Source organism: Pelobates fuscus, chromosome 4 (genome assembly GCF_036172605.1).
Source record: "Pelobates fuscus isolate aPelFus1 chromosome 4, aPelFus1.pri, whole genome shotgun sequence".
Lineage (NCBI taxonomy): Eukaryota > Metazoa > Chordata > Amphibia > Anura > Pelobatidae > Pelobates > Pelobates fuscus.
The window spans coordinates 151,591,054-151,610,952 of NC_086320.1; the positions used below are offsets into that span (position 1 = coordinate 151,591,054).

Below are 19,899 nucleotides of genomic sequence, written 5' to 3' on the forward strand. Positions count from 1 at the left end.
CTCTCAATATAGCAGTATACTATAAAGTGTCTATTAAATGTTATGGATTAGTGTGGAATTTAGATGCTGCTGCAAATGTCAGTGCTGAAACAGCTACTGCCGGGATCCCGCTAGACCTCTTACAAATACCCATCTATATGGAGATTGCACACATTTTTGTATGTTTAATTTTTCTAGATATTTGTCCCACTGCATACATTTTTCTGAACCTTTCACAAGGATTGCAAGACAAGGAATACCATATATTGTCTAATAATTTAAGATTTCTATATTAGTCTACAACATTGTCCTGAAACAAACAGAATGAAACGGAAATTCTTTTTTTGTTGAATGGGATAGAATTTGTACTTATAATAAATGTTATAATCGATTTTTGTATTATACTCGAGAAAGTGATTAAAGGGGAACTTTCAGTCCACTAGAATGTATACCATTGAATAAAATGCTGAAACTGTTTTCTGTGAGATGCTAATTTAGTTCAGGCAAGGCAGAGCCAGGGCAAATAATGCAAATAAGGAAGAGGAATAGAAACATTGTTGCATTTCTCTTCTACTCTGCATGCTTTCTCTATGCTTACTGCCAAGTGCTAAGTGCAGAGCTTATAAGAATGACTGACAGGGCGACAAGATGGAGGCTACCAGTTTCAGGATAAAGAAGTGTGAATTTCTACACTTACTTTACTTTTAATCAATTCACAAATACATTTTTGTTAAATACAGGTGATACTCAAACATAATGTAAAAAATATTGGGAAGTGACAGTGAGAAAAAATGAATTTAATTGGAACAGCTTTTTCCAAACAATTATCCTCTTTACAACATATAATTAAGATCAATATATGTACAGGTTACCTGAAAGCAAATACACAAACAAAAATCTGGTGGAAATAGCTTAGAGAAATTAAGTATATTTTAGTTCAGCAAAAGAAAAATTGGCATATTTCAATGTTGTTTTGTCTGAGTCTCAATATTGTGAGCCTGCTATTATGTGAGAAAACAAATTGTCACAATACTGGAATGTAAATGAATCATTTACTCTTTCTGGACCTATCTAAAGATAGCAAGAATTTGCATAAATTATCTAAGCTGAAAAGATATAATCTTTATAACAGGTTAACTACAGTCTTTTTAAATAGGAGTGAGTGAATTTGAAATCGAGCATGAGGTTTATACAGAGAGAGGAAAAAAAAAAAAGAACTGAGCGTGTGATAGAGAAAGAAAGTACAATCATTAAGAGTTTTATCCACTAAAAAATTATTTTTTAAGTCAACTTTGAATTGTCTTAGTAGATTGCTATAGCAGCAAGCTCATGCACACCACGTCAGTGTATCTTCTTGATATATTAATAAAAAATAAAAATAAATCACTAACAGGGGTAATCACTAAAGTGAGAATCCAAAGTGAATTTCAAATTTGAGGCCAAAATAGTTGAACTGAAAAAATTCTCTAAGTCACCTATGCGTTCAGTTTGGCTAATATGGCATTAAATTTGAAATTCAATTTTAATTATTACTCTAGTGAATAACCACCGTAAGATGCACTCATCCAAGTAAGCTGAATCTGATGGTAGCTTCCATTCAGAAATGCAACTGGTTCAGATATTTATTTATATTTCTTAACGAATAGGAAGCAGTGAGTGAGTGAATATGCAAGTTTGCTCCAATGGAAAAGGGAAGCACAAAAATTTATGTGAAGTGCACAACTCTTCATTTCTTGGTTACCTGTCTACTTTTTCCTCTTGTAAATACTTTTGGAGCTAGGAATAGTCTGCCTCAATTTATTTAATAATTTATTGATTTGTGTTCCTGTTTTTTCACACTATCGGTGTTCTGCTTAAGTTATAATGTTTTGTGGACCCAGGACATACTTGAAAACGAGAGAAATCTCAATGTATGGTAAAATATTTCATAAATAAATAATAAATAAATAATATATGGATAGAATAGGTGTTGACAATTTTGAATTGAGTAACACGGGACAATATGAGATTGCTGAAGATACCAGCTCAGATTAACAGTTACATCAGGGTCAACCAAGGTCTTCATTCTTCTGAAGTCAGTAAAGTGGGCACCATCAATTTAAATTATAACAACTAGACCACAATATATCTAGTAGGCACCTCAACATCATACGTTTGCATCTCCTTTTGTTTGAGTTTGATTGTCGACCAACATTGGTGTTTTTAAGAATCGCCTCAAGTTTGGCTTCCACAACGTAAAGTTCATCCTAGGAGAAGAATGAAAGTTTTATAATAAACAAATGTAAAAAACTGAATGCACTCGATGTACAGCAATTATAATTATATTCACAATTATAGGAAAAGAAAACATGAAACACTGAACATTTTGCTGAAAATGTACAACTGAGATACACAACATTTATAAACAGGAAACACCTGGTTTGAAAAGATTTAACTATGCATTTCCATATCCTAATATACTATATTCTAGGCAGATTGACGTTATTATTTAGAATAGAATAGCCATGCTGGAATAAGGAACTTTATTTAATTTTGTTGCTTCCAGAAGGAGCCAATGCACTAAAAACACTACATGTTAAGCTATTTTTTTTTTCTTTAATTACTCATTCATATTATTTAATATACTGCAGAGTTTATAATCTGGTAATTTTCTGAGGCAGTGGGTAACTCCGGAATGTATTTCTGGTTAGTCTCAATCACACATAGGCCCTACCGTAGTCATCCCTTACATCTTTCCCACACAGTCACTTACATTAGGACAAATGATTTTATTTTATTCTCAAAATACTTGTTTAATTTAGAGAATAATTTTATAGATAATCACCCAGCACGCTGCCTAGACTTGCTAAATTGAGAATGTGTTATCATATAGTGGATAAGTATGTTATCTGTGTTTTCTAGTTAAAATTTAAAATGGAATTGAGTACCTTTACTGCCTTTGAATATCTGATTTGACATTCTATGCATTTGCTGCATGGTCGAGTGCAGAAACTGGGGATTTAACTACTTTTCCTATTTAATAAGGCGCCTTGGTGTAATGCTGCTTCTGAAGCCCACGGAGAAAGCACAGCTTAGGGAATAGGGCCCTGACAGGGCTAGGAGTTGGGGTAGGGGCTGAAACAATAGTGGGGGGTTAGTGGGCTAGTGTTTGTGGGTTGGCCGATATAAAGTGTCGGCCATTTTGGATTCCTCATTCTAATTTCTTACCTTGCAGAGTTGGTCCCTCCCTCCCTTTTTGTAGCCTTTCCCCCTGTTTGGTCACAGCGGTGGGGTGTTGTAAGGAACATTAAGGGATAAATGGGCCTTAGTTAATATAGGAGTAAGGGCAGTTAGTTGATTGGTTTAAAGGGTACACTGTACGTACATGTTTTTGTAGGTTTCGAGTCCGTTGGTGGCTCCGAATCTCGGTGGTGTAGGGGTATCCGGGTATACCCGTACCAGTTGAAATGGATAAATGTTGGCACTTTACATGTTATATTTATATGGTTGTTATCAGTTGTGAATTATGTTATGTTGTGGGTCATTGTCTTGATTTAAATATGGGAGAGATGATATAATGTTGGGGGTGTGGCAGGTAATGACCTGTATATAATTGTATATCAGAAGTTATTATTTTATCTTTATTTCATTAAAGCTTTTGACATTTTTGACCAATACTTAAGAGTGTTGGTGTCTTATTGGGTGGGTTTGGGTCAGGTTCATGAATCCCTCCCCTGTCCTTATGGCGACTATGCACCTGTCATGTGATCTTTAGAGGGACTGAACTATTACATTGTTTGTGGTACACTCTGGTGCAATAGCAAAAACATACTCCAGTAATAATCTTCTTTATTTTGTTTTGTGAGTGCACAAGACAGTCACATGAAGTTAATTTTTGTGTTACATAAACTGCACGAGAAATGAGAGAATGCACGTGGAAGCAGGTCATAACCTGTCAGGGTACCTGAAGCCTCTACCTCCGAAAGAGGTAGAGACTTAGTAGTTTACTCCTCCAGCAGGTCGGCTTCCTCCATCCCTCGCGGCTCCCCTAGACACTCTCACGCCGGCCGCGAGGGATCCGTCTCATTTTATGACGTCACGCACGCTGCCCGACGTCATGACGTCAGTCCGGACCGATCTGTCACTCAAGTGACTGGAAGCCACTCAGGACTCGTCGGAGGCGGGTATACTCACTGTAACCAGGGTATTTAAACCTGTTTCTCCCATTCACTCATTGCCCTGTCGTGGTTCTTGCCTGTCTAGTCACACAGTGCTCTGGCGATTTCAGTTATTCCTTTGGTTCCGACCCGGCTAGTTTGACTTACTCTGTTTCCCTCTGGTATCCTTGACCCGGCTTGTTCCTCGCTCACCTGTCCTCTCGTTCCCTCGACCTCGGCTTGTTTCTGACCATTCTCTTTACTCTCCGTACGTTAGTCCGGCCATTCTAAGGTCCGGTATACGTACCCTGTCCTGTTTGTACTTTGCGTGTTGGATCCCTGTCCCGATCCTGACATTACGACAGGGCCAATGGATCCTGCAGGTACAAACAGTCAGGTTGGTCCCTCTGATTCCAGGTTTGACGCCATGGAACACAGAATGGACCAGATGGCACTAGCACTACAGGCACTATTATCTCATGCCAATAACCCACCTGAGGAGATCCTTTTGTTCTCAACTAGGTATTAAATTAAATTTCTCTTCTGCCTATCATCCCCAGTCTAACGGAGCTGCTGAACGTACCAACCAAAAGATTGAGCAATATCTACGTTGTTTTGTTTCCGAACACCAGGACGATTGGGTCGGTTTGATTCCTTGGGCGGAGTTTGCGCACAACAATCTCGTTTGTGACTCTACTCATTCAAGCCCCTTCTTCATGAACTATGGCTTTCATCCATCTATTCTTCCCTCGGTTTCTCCTTCCCAAGGTGTACCGTCGGTTGATGTACATGTTGCCAATTTGAGGAAGTTGTGGGATCAGACTCGACAAATTCTTCTACACAATTCTATGCTGGTTAAGAAACACGCCGATAAACGTAGAAGGGCGGCTCCGATTTTCGTTCCAGGCGATAGAGTATGGTTAAGCACTAGGAATATTCGGCTTAAAGTTCCTTCCATGAAATTCGCTCCTCGATATATTGGCCCTTACAGGATCTTGACTCGAATTAACCCAGTGGCGTATCGTCTAGCTCTCCCAGCTGCCTTATGCATCCCTAACTCCTTTCACGTTTCATTGTTGAAACCCCTAGTCTGTAACAGATTCTCCTCCACGATCGCCCCTCCTCGCTCTGTTCAGGTGGAGGGTCAGGAGGAGTATGAGGTTAACTCCATCGTTGATTCTCGTATCTCTCGGGGGAGAGTACAATATTTGGTCGACTGGAAGGGATATGGTCCTGAGGAGAGAAGTTGGGTACCACAAGAGGATGTTCATGCTCCTCGCCTTCGCAGGGCGTTTCACTCACGCTTTCCGTCTCGTCCCGGTTCCTTCCGCCCGGTGGGCCTATCTGAGAGGGGGGGTACTGTCAGGGTACCTGAAGCCTCTACCTCCGAAAGAGGTAGAGACTTAGTAGTTTACTCCTCCAGCAGGTCGGCTTCCTCCATCCCTCGCGGCTCCCCTAGACACTCTCACGCCGGCCGCGAGGGATCCGTCTCATTTTATGACGTCACGCACGCTGCCCGACGTCATGACGTCAGTCCGGACCGATCTGTTACTCAAGTGACTGGAAGCCACTCAGGACTCGTCGGAGGCGGGTATACTCACTGTAACCAGGGTATTTAAACCTGTTTCTCCCATTCACTCATTGCCCTGTCGTGGTTCTTGCCTGTCTAGTCACACAGTGCTCTGGCGATTTCAGATATTCCTTTGGTTCCGACCCGGCTAGTTTGACTTTCTCTGTTTCCCTCTGGTATCCTTGACCCGGCTTGTTCCTCGCTCACCTGTCCTCTCGTTCCCTCGACCTCGGCTTGTTTCTGACCATTCTCTTTACTCTCCATACGTTAGTCCGGCCATTCTAAGGTCCGGTATACGTACCCTGTCCTGTTTGTACTTTGCGTGTTGGATCCCTGTCCCGATCCTGACATAACCCTGTTGATTAAGTTATAAGCCAGCATTCATTTTCGGGGCACGTCACAAAGATATTCACTGCAGTGAACTCTAAAGCACAATGCCATTTAATTGGGGTACTCTAAGCCAGTGTTTCCCAACCCAGTCCTCAAGGCACACCTACCAGTCCAGGATTTAAGGATTACCCAGTTTTGTCTAAGGTGTTTTTTCTTTTTTTTTCTAAAAACATCTTAGACAAAACTGGGTAATCCTTAAATCCTGGACTGGTAGGTGTGCCTTGAGGACTGGGTTGGGAAACACTGCTCTAAGCAGTTGTTTAATTGGCTTGAGGATACATAGAAACGGAATGTTGAACGCAATATTTCATACAGTTGCCAAAGCCAAGTAAGCAGTAAATTACAGTCCAGTCTTTAGGAACCAGATTGTAATGACAGCATGAAATTAACAGAATCATATAAAAAAAAAGTTAATTTGATGTTTTTTTTTAAATCGCATGATTAAATGATATCATAATGTTACATATACTATAGAATATATATATATATATATATATATATATATATATTGTTCCAACAATAATTGTGCTTAATTATGTCCTATCCATTTTCATACTTTACAAACCTGTGAACAGTTGTATAATTAAATTTGGCATTGTCAATTAATATTGCATATCATCCAACTGTTGTAACTGCCAAAGGAAAGTCCCTAGTTTTGACTATCTTTTAATGTGTATTTCCGTTGCTCTTATAAAGATCCCAAGGCATTCAAACTAGGATTGTAACCCTATACTAAATGAATTTACAGAAGCATAATATGTGCATGGCATTTAATCACTGATAAATTTCATAATGCTCATATTTTTATACTATTTACGAACCCCACAATTCTGCTGCCAAAAGTCAATATGCCAAATTTCACTAGGTGCCTTCAGTAGCTTTTCGTGCTAATTGCTAACAGTCAAATGTGTCAAATTCAAAGAGCTGTATTAACCTCATGGCAAACTCAAGAAGAGTTAGATCACAGAAAGTCAGTTACACTGAAAACGTATATCTAAAATTGAATAAGCACCATCCTTACCAACATAAGGCTTAATTTAATTTGAAAGTACATTTATCAGACTTTTTAATGACAAACTCTGTTAGTCATTAAAAACAAATTAAATAAAAGCCTACGGGGTCAATATGAACTTCATATTAGCATAGGTTTAAAACCTCCCTTATCTCCTTAGCCGACATGCCTTGGGTATGGGGCATGTCTACTAAATAACTGCCAGCTAATGGCTACTTGCTATCATAAATGACAAGCAACTGGACCAGTTGCTAATACAAAAAAAAAGCGGGACCTGGTAGAGACTCATCTCGAGACTTGGCTGTCAGAGTGCTCTGATTGGCTGGTGTACTTACTTATATTACATAGCATGGGAAAGCAATAGCTGACAAAGCATGGGAAATCCTATGTAAGGGCTTTCCATCTATGAGAGCTCAGTCAGTCCTGAGTCTTTGTGCAGCAAATATGCATTCATTTATTGTATTGTTTTTTTTTTTTTTTTTTTTTTTATTAGAATTTGTTGCATTGGTTATTATGGATTTGAATTAGTTTTTGGGGGGGCTGAAAAAAAAAGAAGAATTTTGAAGTAGTTAGACAATGACACTTACAGCACCACCATTATTTAATTATTTACAGCCCCAACCCACGGGTTATGGTTGGGGGAGGCACACTAGGTCCTTCACCCTAAATATTAAAATTAGGGCCCCCACCCACCACCCATGGGTGAGGGCCAGGTGAAAGACATTAGGTCCTCCCCTCTGAATGTTATTATTAGAGTCCCCATCTGCTGGTCATGAGTCGGGACATGGTGGTGGACACTGTCCATCCCTCATTAATTTTTTAATGTCCTCCGCCCAATGCTAATGTCTGGGGGCTTGGGGGTTCAATAAATGCCCAGTCACTAGTGTGAAATGTTTAGTAAATATGCCTCTAGTGGTAACATAGCGAAGAGTTACACCACTGTTATAGTCTTATTGACTCCCCAAAATCGTATTGACCTACCTAGGGTTTCTTTTTTTTTTTTTACTTAATTAATGTGGCAGCTAGCTAGCATTATTAGGATAATTAACCCTTAACCAGATTTTGAAATATTTAGTATAGATTTCTGCCATCCGGAGGTGTTTAGTCCGACTTAAATCAAATTCAGTCTCAAATTGCAAAATTCAGACATTGTTAAATAGCGTGAATAAACCTGCATGTTTTCAATGTAATATACAGGCCTAAAATTCAATTTTCCAACCAATATTTTTCAGTTCTCGATAAGCCTTTAACCCCTTAAGGACCAAACTTCTGGAATAAAAGGGAATCATGACATGTCACACATGTCATGTGTCCTTAAGGGGTTAACTACTGTAATTAAATTGGTCTGAACCGTTAAATGGCTTATCTGGAGCCGAAAAACTGCCAATAAATTTGATCGTCTGGAATTAAATCGAGGCCTTAATTAGATGTCAGATATCTATAGGATTATAGATGTGTAGTTGTGTTGCTAGATGTATCTACAGTGAGGTAAAAAAGTATTTGATCCCTTGCTGACTGAGAACATTTGTCCACTGACATATAAATGATCAGGCTATAATTTCAATGGCAGGTATATTTTAACAGTGAGAGACAGAATAACAACAACAAAAAAATCCAGAAAAAAATAAAAAAGTTATAAATTGATTTGCATGTCAATGAGTGAAATACGTATTTGATCCCCTATCAATCAGCAAGATTTCTGGCTCCCAGGTGTCTCTTATACAGGTAATGAGCTGAGATTGGAGCACTCTCCTAATCTCAGCTTGTTACCTGTATAAAAGACACCTGTCCACAAAATAAACCAATCAGATTCCAAACTCTCCACCATGACCAAGACCAAAGAGATGTCCAAAGATGTCAGGGACAAGATTGTAGACCTACACAAGGCTGGAATGGGCTACAAAACTATCGCCAAGCAGCTTGGTGAGCAGGTGACAACAGTTGGTGCTATTCTTTGCAAAGGGAAGAAACACAAATCAACTGTCAGTCTCCCTCAGTCTGATGCTCCATGCAAGATCTCAGGAGTGAAGTTTCAATGACCATGATGAGGAATCAACCCAGAACTACACAGGAGGATTTTGTTAATGATCTCAAGGCAGCTGGGTCCATAGTTACCAAGAAAATAATTGGTAACACACTACGCCATAAAAGACTGAAATCCTGCAGCGCCCGCAATGTCCCCTGCTCAAGAAAGCAGATGTAAAGGCCCGTCTGAAGTTTCCCAATGAACATTCAAATGATTCAGAGGAGAACTGGGTGAAAGTGTTGTGCTCAGATGAGACCCAAATCAAGCTCTTTTACATCAATTCAACTTGCAGTGTTTGGAGGAGGAGGAATGCTGCCTATGACCCCAAGAACACCATCCTCACTGTCAAACATGGAAGTGGAAACATTATCCTTTGGGGGTGTTTTTCTGCTAAGGGGACAGGACAACTGCACTGCATCAAAGGGACAATGGACAGGACCATGTACTGTCAAATCTTGGGTGAGAATCTCCTGCCCTCTGCCAGGGAATTGAAAATGGGTTGTGGATGGGTATTCCAGCGTGACAATGACGCAAAACACACAGCCAAGGCAACAAATGAGTGGCTCAATAAGAAGCACATTAAGGTCCTGGAGTGTCCTAGCCAGTCTCCAGATCTTAATACTATAGAAAATCTGTGGAGGGAGCTGAAGGTTCAAGTTGCCAAACGTCAGCCTCAAAACCTTGACTTGGAGAGCATCTGCAAAGAGGAGTGGGACAAAATTCCCCTTGAGATGGGAGCAAACCTGGTGGCCACCTACAAGAAACGCCTGACCTCTGTGATTGCCAACAAGGGTGTTGCCACCAAGTACTAAGTAGAAGGGGTCAAATATTTATTTCACTCATTGACATGCAAATCAATTTATAACTTTTTTGACATGCGTTTTTCTGGATTTTTTTTTATTTTTTGGTTACTCTGTCTCTCTCACTGTTAAAATACACCTACCATTAAAATTATAGACTGATAATTTCTTTGTCAGTGAGCAAACGTTCAAAATCAGCAGGGGATCAAATACTTTTTGCCCTCACTTTGTGCAATGGGTGCTATAACTGAAATCTATATAGTAACAAAATATTTTTGGTAATTCAAACTACGAATAATATAAGAAAGTAGATTTCACTGGTGAAATTTATCTTCACTTTGATGGATTTTCTCATGTGGGATTAAGACATACAATTGCTTATTTATTGAGGAGATTTTTTCAGAGATAATTGTGGTAAAGTAAAAGTCAGATTTACACAATTTAAGTCGAAATAGCAAGAAAGGGAGATATCAACAATAGTGTCTTTATAATTGTATTCCTAATCAACATCTAAAATAATAGTAATATAATAATGCAGATATGCAAGGTCTCCATCAGTGGGTACAGTCGGTATGGCTGTACGAGGCCCGGGCAGTGACACACAAAAGCAAGTACATGGAGCTATAAAATATGTTGTGTTATCTTCTTAGAGTATGTGTCCTTATATACAAGAGTGTTTATAACGTTACTTTGTTTACATTTGCACACTATGGTTAGCCTATTCCACCCTTTTTTTTAGCCAATCCTGGAAGAATATGGGAAATTATCTAAAGCAACTAACTGATAACTGTAAAAGTTCACTATTACTTATGAGAAGAACTTTTTGTGGAGGGATAAAGTTATGTTAGCTCCATCCTTACTGAATCAGTTGGTGGCTTCAGGAGCACTAGACAAGGTGGATATTATGAACAGACATAACCAGGGCCAGATTAAGAGCCCAGTGGGCCTGGTGCTGGCAATCATGAGGGGCCTAAGTACAGAATCTTATCGACCAAAAACACAAAAACAGTCATACCTTTCAAGGGTTATGTATCTAGTGGAGATGTTGCTGGAGGGAAACTAACAGGATGCAGCTATAAGAAAACTCAGACTCTCTTAAAATAAACTAATCTCTCTCTAATTCATGCGTTCATCTTTCAAGTAAATTCATACCCCCTAACAGCAGTGTCCAGTGAACATGTAACCCAAACTCCAGAAAGGGACGAACATGCCCAAAAAGGAGGCATGTCTGCCCAAACAATTGGAAGGCTGCCTGGCATGAATGCATGTCAGGCTGCCTACCAATCATGCATGCGATAGGAAGTTACAGCATATACCTGCATCTCTCTACTCACTGATCCATGGGGGAGCAGCTACAGAGAGTCCAGACAGCAGCTCCCAGCCTGCACAGACAGCCTACAGCTCAGGGAAGTGAGGGATTGGGTAAAGGCTGCAGGGAGACACTGGGACACTGAGACACTGTGAGACATGGAGACACAGGGAGACCTCTGGGGATGCAGAGAGACTTGGGGACACTTGGAGACACAGGGACACAAACACATGGGGACACTGAGACATGGGGACACTGAGACACTAGGGGACACAGGGAGACCTCTGGGGACGCTGAGACACTTGGGGACACTTGTAGACACAGACACACATGGGGACACCGAGACATGGGGACACTGAGACACATGGGGACACAGGGAGACCTCTGGGGACACAGACACTTGGAGACACGGGGACATAGACACACATGGGGACAGACACACATGAGGACAGACACACATGGGGACACTGGGAAATGGGGACACTGAGACATGGGGACACAGACACTAGGAGACACTGAGACCTGAGAGCACTGAAACACTACGGGATGCTGGGAGACATGGGGATACAGACACACATGGGGACACTAGGGGACATTGAGACATGGAGAAACAAACACACATGGGGACACTAAGACACTTGGGGACACTGGGAGACATGGGGACACTGAGACACTAGGGAGACAATGTTCCCTGGTGTCCCCATGTCTCCCAGTGTCCCTAGTGTCTGTGTGCCCATGTCTCCCAGTGTCCCTAGTGTCTCAGTGTCCCCAAGTGTCATGGTAACACTGGTAGACATGGGGGGCACTAGGGGACACAGAAAAAATGGAGACACAGAGACATGGAGCACTGAGACACTGTGATACATTGGGACACTGTGATACATAGTTTCAGTGTCCCCAAGTCTCTCAGTGTCCCCTTACTAGCAGGCAGAAGCTCCTGGTATACAGTCTGAGACAGAGAAAAGGTGGATGTAGTGAGTGTAGAAGAAAGGGAATATGCCAAAGTTTTAGAGAGACCAAAGTCAGCATTACCTTAACTGATTTCATGTCAGCTAGTCCACACATGTTTTGCTTTCATATATCCCTCTTAAGTTTCCATACTTAAGAAAGAGTATGTGAAGAGTAGTTAGGGTTGTCACCTTTCTTGGAAAAAATACAGGCCTCTACTAATTTGCATAACTAATTATGCAGCTCCATCAGCCCCTATGTTAATCCGGCCCTGGACATAACCAGTTCAGGGGCTGCTGAGAGAATATACTCCCATTCATTCTCCCAAGGTTCCTAAAATTTCATTTGTCCTGCAATTTTCTTGATGACTGGAGTTAATTGAGGAATAGTGGGTGAAAGGTAAAAGATACAAGGGGTAGAGGGGAATAAGAGACACAAGGGTAAGTGAAGGGTGTAAGAGAAGGGCTAAAAACGGGCAAGAGACACAAAATGGTGTGAGGCTGTTTCAGAGATACACATGGGGAGGTCACTTAGAAATGTGTGGGGCTTGAGTAAAGACACACATACAATTTTACAATTCCGGTGCCAAATAATGTCACGTCTGGTAGTGGTTATGGTACTTAGAATGCCTCTTTAAATATGTTGCTGGGCATAGCTTACATTTTCTTTTAATTCGTTTTGCTCCATATTTATTTTTTTTAATTTGCAAATAAAATGACCCTGCAGAATAAGCGAGATTATCCATTTGTAAGAGAGGTAAATTTCAGATGGAGTCCTGTAACATCTGTCAAAGCTAGAGATTCTGTGAGATTCCGAACAGGTTCCTAGTTATGAAGGTTAGTCAACCATCCTGAAAAAATATTTGTTTAATAAGTGAGTGTGACTTCCTTGAGATATGCAGCTGCAAGATTCCAACCAGTTTTTATAATTCGTTACTAGAAAAATCACTATGACCTCCCAAATCTGTGATATCCACATCCATAAAATGCTTTGAAAAGCTGATACCAAAATGTTATCTATCATTTTACAGTGATTAAATACTATGAATAATTCTATGATTACCGAGTAAATATAGTAATATCTGGGGGGAAAATGTTTGATATTTAAACGGATAAACCGAGCAGTAATTCAATTTTATGGTTAAATATATTTAAGATTTATATCATTTGTGATCAATATTTTTAAACATAAATGCCTTGAACATTTTTTCATGGATGAGTAATAGCACTACGTGATGAGGTAATTTAATAATGTTATATTAGCTGAATATTCAATGTATGCTTTTCTTGGCAACATTTTCAACGACACTTGCTATTTAAGCGTACTGTCATTAGCGTGTCTCTTATTCCCACCATAGTAATCATGAAAGTAGAAATATACTTTTATATTTAACTTTATCATTTATTTTTAAATCAGATTTATGCAATTTCCAGAAATTGGTAAAAAAAAAATAGTAAAATCATAGGCAAAGTCGATAAATATTGACAAAGTCCAGTAATTAATTTATATCCGTATGAATTCCCGTTTTAGGTATATGTACATAGCTATCTACTGAAACAACCTGGTATTCTCCCCCAACATGTAAAGCTATTATAAAAAATAATTAGAGCCTCAAAGAAAGGAGAGTATTAGGCAAGTGGGATATACATATGATACAACACTATAACCTATTGTTTTCTTGTTAAACTAGCAAATGTGAATATATTTATTCCTAAGTTTTTCAATAATAAACTAAATTTTATTTATTATTTATAGCGTAGGCATACTGCAGGGCTCTCAACAGCCCTGCTTTGGGCAGGACAGTACTAATTTTAGGATCCTGACATCATGACTTAGTTCCCTGGTGTCCCACATGTGGGGACATGCTTCTGCTGTAAAGCGGGCATTAGGACGACTCAGAGAGTGATTCAGAGGCGATCTCTGCATGGTCCTGCAAGGAGGAGGCTGTCTGTCAGCCTGGCATGCAGGCTGGCATGCCTCTTCAGTGGGCAGGCATGCCCACATCTAGATTGTAGGTCCACCCATGTGGCTGTCACCAGTGGCATAGATTGCATCACTTGCAACGCCTCTTAAGGAGGTTGCCCATCCCTCCTGATCACATACCTCAGAGTGATGGAAGGTATGATACAATAAGATGATTTTTAAATGACAATGCTCTCCTGTTGTAGTGCTAAAGCATAGGGATGTGCATTGGAAAAATATTCGGTTCAAGACGGCATTATGAAATTCGGGACTTCAGCACTTCGGCACTTCAGAACGTCGGCACTTCAGGACTTCGGGATTTCAGGTAAGTGTAGGGTTAGGGTAGGGTTGGTTTAGGGGCAGAGTTAGGGGAAGGGTTAGGGGTAGGGTTAAGGGTAGAGTTAGGGGTAGGTTTAGGGTTAGAGGTAGAGATAGGGGTAGGTTTAGGGTTAGAGGTAGGGTTAGGGGTAGGTTTAGGGTTAGAGGTAGGGTTAGGGGTAGTGTTAAGGGTAGAGTTAGGGTAGGGGTAGAGTTAGGGTAGGATTAGGAGTAGGTGTAGAGTTAGGGTATGGTTAGGGGTAGGGTTAGGGTAGGGTTAGGGGGAGGGTTATGGGTAACCCTAACCCTACCCCAACCCCTAATCCTACCCCTTAACCCTAACCCAACCAATTACCCTACCCCAACCCTTAACCCTACCCCTAAGCCTAAACCTAACCCTAACCCAAGCACTACTCCAACCACTAACCCTAACCCTACCCCTAACCCAAGCACTAACCCTACCACTAACCCTGCCCTACCCTAACCCTAACCCAAGCTCTAACCCTAGCCCTACCCCTAACTCTACCTCTAACCCTTACCGGCACTGCATTCTTGTCCACAAAGTAGGTATGGACACCTATTCTACCAATTATAGAAGACCCTAGAACTTTCTTTACAGGAGGGCTTCCCCTTTCTTTACCCTATTCAAACTCAAGCCCTCCTAGGTTCATATGTCTTGATGTTGTGTAATTTCCAAATACTTTTTTTTTTTTTTTTTTATGTGCACAGGGAGAAAATTACAAGCAAACAGTAATAACAAGTATGGCAAATAACATAGTTACACAATTACGTGACATATGAAAATGCTGCACAATTTGATAATATTATGTGATGATGCTATGCTACATGTCTAAGCTCAATAATGGTTTACTAGAGAATTATCAGGCATGAATGGACATAGTAGGAATTGTAAGGCAGTAGAGGTCCAAAGGGATGGGGGTAGCGGGGCATCAGCTCCATGGTGCTTAGAGCCAGCACACATCAGGCCAGGAGATCGGCTGCCTCTCCCTACCACAGCGCCCACCAAGCCTGCACTCAGTCGGCAAAGATCTCTGTCCAGACAGTGTCCGGTGACAACTGGAAGTAGCTCCCAGCCAGGCAACCGATATAGGATACTGAGGAGTCTCAAGGTACTCGAAGTACAGTGTTTAATGCATGGGCAACCGGACTAAATTGTTTCATGCGTTGGGAGTAGTGATGTCCCGAACGGTTCGTTCGCGTTTGCCACGGATTGCGAACATATGCGATATTCGGTCCGCCCCCTATTCGTCATCATTGAGTAAACTTTGACCCTGTACCTCACAGTCAGCAGACACATTCCAGCCAATCAGCAGCAGACCCTCCCTCCCAGACACTCCCACCTCATAGACAGCATACAATTTAGATTATTTCTGAAGCTGCATTCTTTTTTTTTTGTATTCTTTTTTTTTTGTGTTTGTGTTTATTATACATTATCCCCCATAGCCAGTAACCTGTGTTTATTATACATTATCCCCCCATAGCCAGTAACCTGTGTTTATTATACATTATCCCCCATAGCCAGTAACCTGTGTTTATTATACATTATCCCCCCATAGTCAGTAACCTGTGCTTATTATACATTATCTCCTCCATAGCCAGTAACCTGTGTTTATTATACATTATCCCCCCACAACCAGTAACCTGTGTTTATTATACATTATCCCCCCACAACCAGTAACCTGTGTTTATTATACATTATCCCCCCACAACCAGTAACCTGTGTTTATTATACATTATCCCCCCATAGCCAGTAACCTGTGTTTATTATACATTATCCTCCCCATAGCCAGTAGCCTGTGTTTATTATACATTATCCTCCCATAGCCAGTAACCTGTGTTTATTATACATTATCATCTCATAGCCAGTAACCTGTGTTTATTATACATTATCCCTCCCATAGCCAGTAACATGTGTTTATTATACATTATCCCTCCCATAGCCAGTAACCTGTGCTTATTATACATTATCCTCCCCATAGCCAGTAACCTGTGTTTATTATACATTATCCTCCCATAGCCAGTAACCTGTGCTTATTATACATTATCCTCCCCATAGCCAGTAACCTGTTTTTATTATACATTATCCCCCATAGTCATTTATCGTTGGACCTAGGCAGCATGATGTCTTAGGCCGGCCCAGAGAGTGAGTGAGTGAATAATATAATATATATGTTCAGAAACATATTAGTAATATATGTCAATCGGTTCATGCAAAGAGGGTGAAAAGGTATTAAAGAAAAACACACTTATTGCATCAAATTTACAAAGCCAAACTTTTAAAAGCTTTCCTCATTTCTTTCTCGGGATGAGGAATATATCGGTTGTAGACTGAGGATTTCCATCTGCCCAATCTTTTAATAATATGCACTGGAGTGTCAGTGTTGAAGGAGAACGAAGCTGCCCCTATTCTAAATGAAAGACCCGAGACATGGATACAACCCAATCTTAGGAGTAGTATTCTGATGTAGAAGATTAATTTAGCCGTAGTCAGAGAGATTCAGTGACAGTAGTGGTGAAATGTGTGTGGCATGACTGAGTGTGGGTAAGTAAGAGTCAAGTATTTTAACTGGGCACTAGTTCTAGGTGGGATAAAGTGGTATAGCGGATGGATGAGTAGTTTAGTTTGTTTTAGAGGTTTGTAGAGAAAGTATATAGTGATCATGATTTTTAGCGATATCCAATATTTTTAAGGTGGTCTCAAACAAACATAAAATGCTATATAAAATTTGTGGGAATATCGAATAGTCATGTACAGTAAATCAGAGAGGGCTCAGAATATCGAACCATCGATCAGTAACCTGGATGAAGTAGGGGGTCTATCTGTTTTATTAAACACGCGGTAATATGCTTTTAATGGGATAGGACGTTAGGAAAGGTGTGTGATTGGGAAAAGTGGTTGTGGCTGTATTTACCTTATCCTGGGACCGACCTGGCTCCTAAGCTTGAGCCGTGCGTGGCTCGATCACTCCTGCCTCCACACGAGCCGCATGCGGCTTGATCTCCTCTTCTGACTTAGGCGGGCCAGTCACGTGGCCCGCCTGGCACTAGGAGCACGGCTCGAGTCACGAGCTCGCTCTTAAAGGGGCAGTGGGAGCCAAAAGTTGATTCAGGCTCCCATTGGCCCACGTCATTGCAGCACCCCCACACACGAACGTTTTGGGGGCGTAGGCATGACGTGGGCCAATCACTGGTGTAACAGTAGTGTACATTAAAAAAAAAACAAACTAGAAATTTGACTGTGAAATAATAGCAGTCAGTTTCCTTCACACGTGTGCGTTTCAGGGCCTGCCAGGGCACAGTGCGACTCATATCTGGTGTAACAGTAGTGTACATTTAAAAAACAAATACAGGGGGCTTGTTGTCACCTTTCGGGGACCCTTGGTGTTGTACGTGGCTGGGTGGAGGAAGAGACCTTCAATGACATCAGTGAGGACAAGGAACGGGACATGGCTAGCTTGGTATCCAACCTTGTGCAAATGGGGAGTTTGCGGTTGTGCAAATGGGGAGTTTGCGGTTGTGCAAATGGACTGTTTGCGGTTGTTTGTGGTGCGTTAAACGGGGAGTTTGGTCTGTCACTGTGAAGCGGGCGTAACCCTTACACTACCTGATCGATACAACATCATACCTAATGTTTTAAAGCACGTTATTCCAAACAATTTAGGAATGTTAGGTGATTTATGCCCTTTATGGATTAAAACCAGACTCTGCATCAACTATGTAATTTTCCATGGGAGTTTTACCATGGATCCCCCTCCGGCATGCCACAGTCCAGGTGTTAGTCCCCTTGAAACAACTTTTCCATCACTATTGTGGCCAGAAAGAGTCCCTGTGGGTTTTAAAATTCGCCTGCCTATTGAAGTATATTGCGGTTCGCCCGGTTCGCGAACATTTGCGGAAGTTCGCGTTCGCCGTTCGTGAACAGAAAATTTTATGTTCGCAACATCACTAGTTGGGAGCTCTAAAAAAGCACGTCCAGTCACCATCACTGTCAGGCCCCGCCCCCCGTTCCAAAGACTTTCAAGCGTGTTACCTGATCCTGAATCCTGTTGCCTGGTTTTAACCCTTGCCTGCCTGATCCTGCCCTGGATTATCCTGCTAAGGATTTTCCACTTGTTTCCTGGTCTGATAATAGTTTATAGTTTAATAAATCAAATAAAGAAATGTTCTGCTTTTAATCAATAGTAAGCAAAATAACTAGCACAGTCATAGATTACATTTTATAACTTAACTCAAACGGACCTTGTCATCTACACATTTGTTAATGACAGATCTACTTTTAAGAACTGTAACTACACAACCAGATGATTGGTGGAAAAAGAAACTGTGCAATAGTTAACAAATTCAATTTTTTGTATAATTTCAACTTAAAGGGAGTTATTAAAAATATTAAATAATTCCATTGACCTTTTAACACAGACTTACACAGTACATATTGTGGTTATATGTGTGATCTCTAATCTCTCTTAATATTTTTATAGACTTACATTAATTGATGTAAAACAATAATGTGCTTTGAAAAAATTAAGGATTTAGTCTGAGTATAGGAGCTGATGAAATCATTTAGGGACTCATATGAAAGGAAAAACTTTTCAATAAGAAAACATAAAATCTTAATGGCATCTTATTTGAAACATATTATCTGGATGTGGGAATCTGAAAGCTTCCAGTTAGCAGTAATGTAATAATTCTTATGTTGGTAAGAGGATTTTTTTCTGTTTCACACATACATGCTTGTTGCCCCCTTTATGAAATATATACAGTAATACATCTGTCTTTATTACAAGCATAAGATATGCTAATTCCAGTTAGCATGTGAATTCTAAATGTGTATGTGTTAAGGTCACAAATTAGTAGCTTGCTAGTAAAGTGTAGAAACACACACATAGGCATCTGCCCTTCACCCTGTGTGACCAGTAGGAACACAGGAAAGTACAGGCTGACTGGTAAAATTTAGCATTACCTCTTTACACAGGGCTAGTGTTAAAGGGACACTCCAGGCACCAAAATAATTTCATATAAATAAAGTTGTTATGGTGCCAGGAAGCCCCTGGAAGCACTCTTACCTCAAGGGGTAAAGTCGTTCTTAAATGATTTAACCCCAAAGTTGCCTCTAGCAGCTATATCCTGATACTGATATACAGTGTACCAAAATTATCATATTATCGCAGTTAATGAATTCAAAATTGCCCACATATAATAGCAATTAAATAATTTTACTATGCTCAGTCCTACAGCCAGTAGGCAGTTATATAGGCAAATATTCAGCCATACCTATGAAATGAAACAGAAAATCAACTGCCTGGGGAAAAAAAGACGAGGTATAATTTTATTTATGCATTTAAGGTTATGTAATAATTTGGTTATTTATTTTTTATTTTTTATATACTTAAAAGTATATAATAACACAGTCACAATAATAGATTAAAAG

At 40.4% G+C, this 19,899-nt stretch overlaps 1 long non-coding RNA gene across 1 annotated transcript in view; it reads right to left on the reverse strand.

The window, feature by feature from the left end:
* Positions 1 to 19,899, reverse strand: part of LOC134607914 (uncharacterized) — a 98,288-nt gene that overhangs the window by 69,093 nt on the left and 9,296 nt on the right. The window contains exon 2 of the long non-coding RNA XR_010090701.1: positions 2,098 to 2,225. This is a non-coding gene — a long non-coding RNA (uncharacterized LOC134607914). The remainder of the gene's footprint in view (positions 1 to 2,097; positions 2,226 to 19,899) is intronic.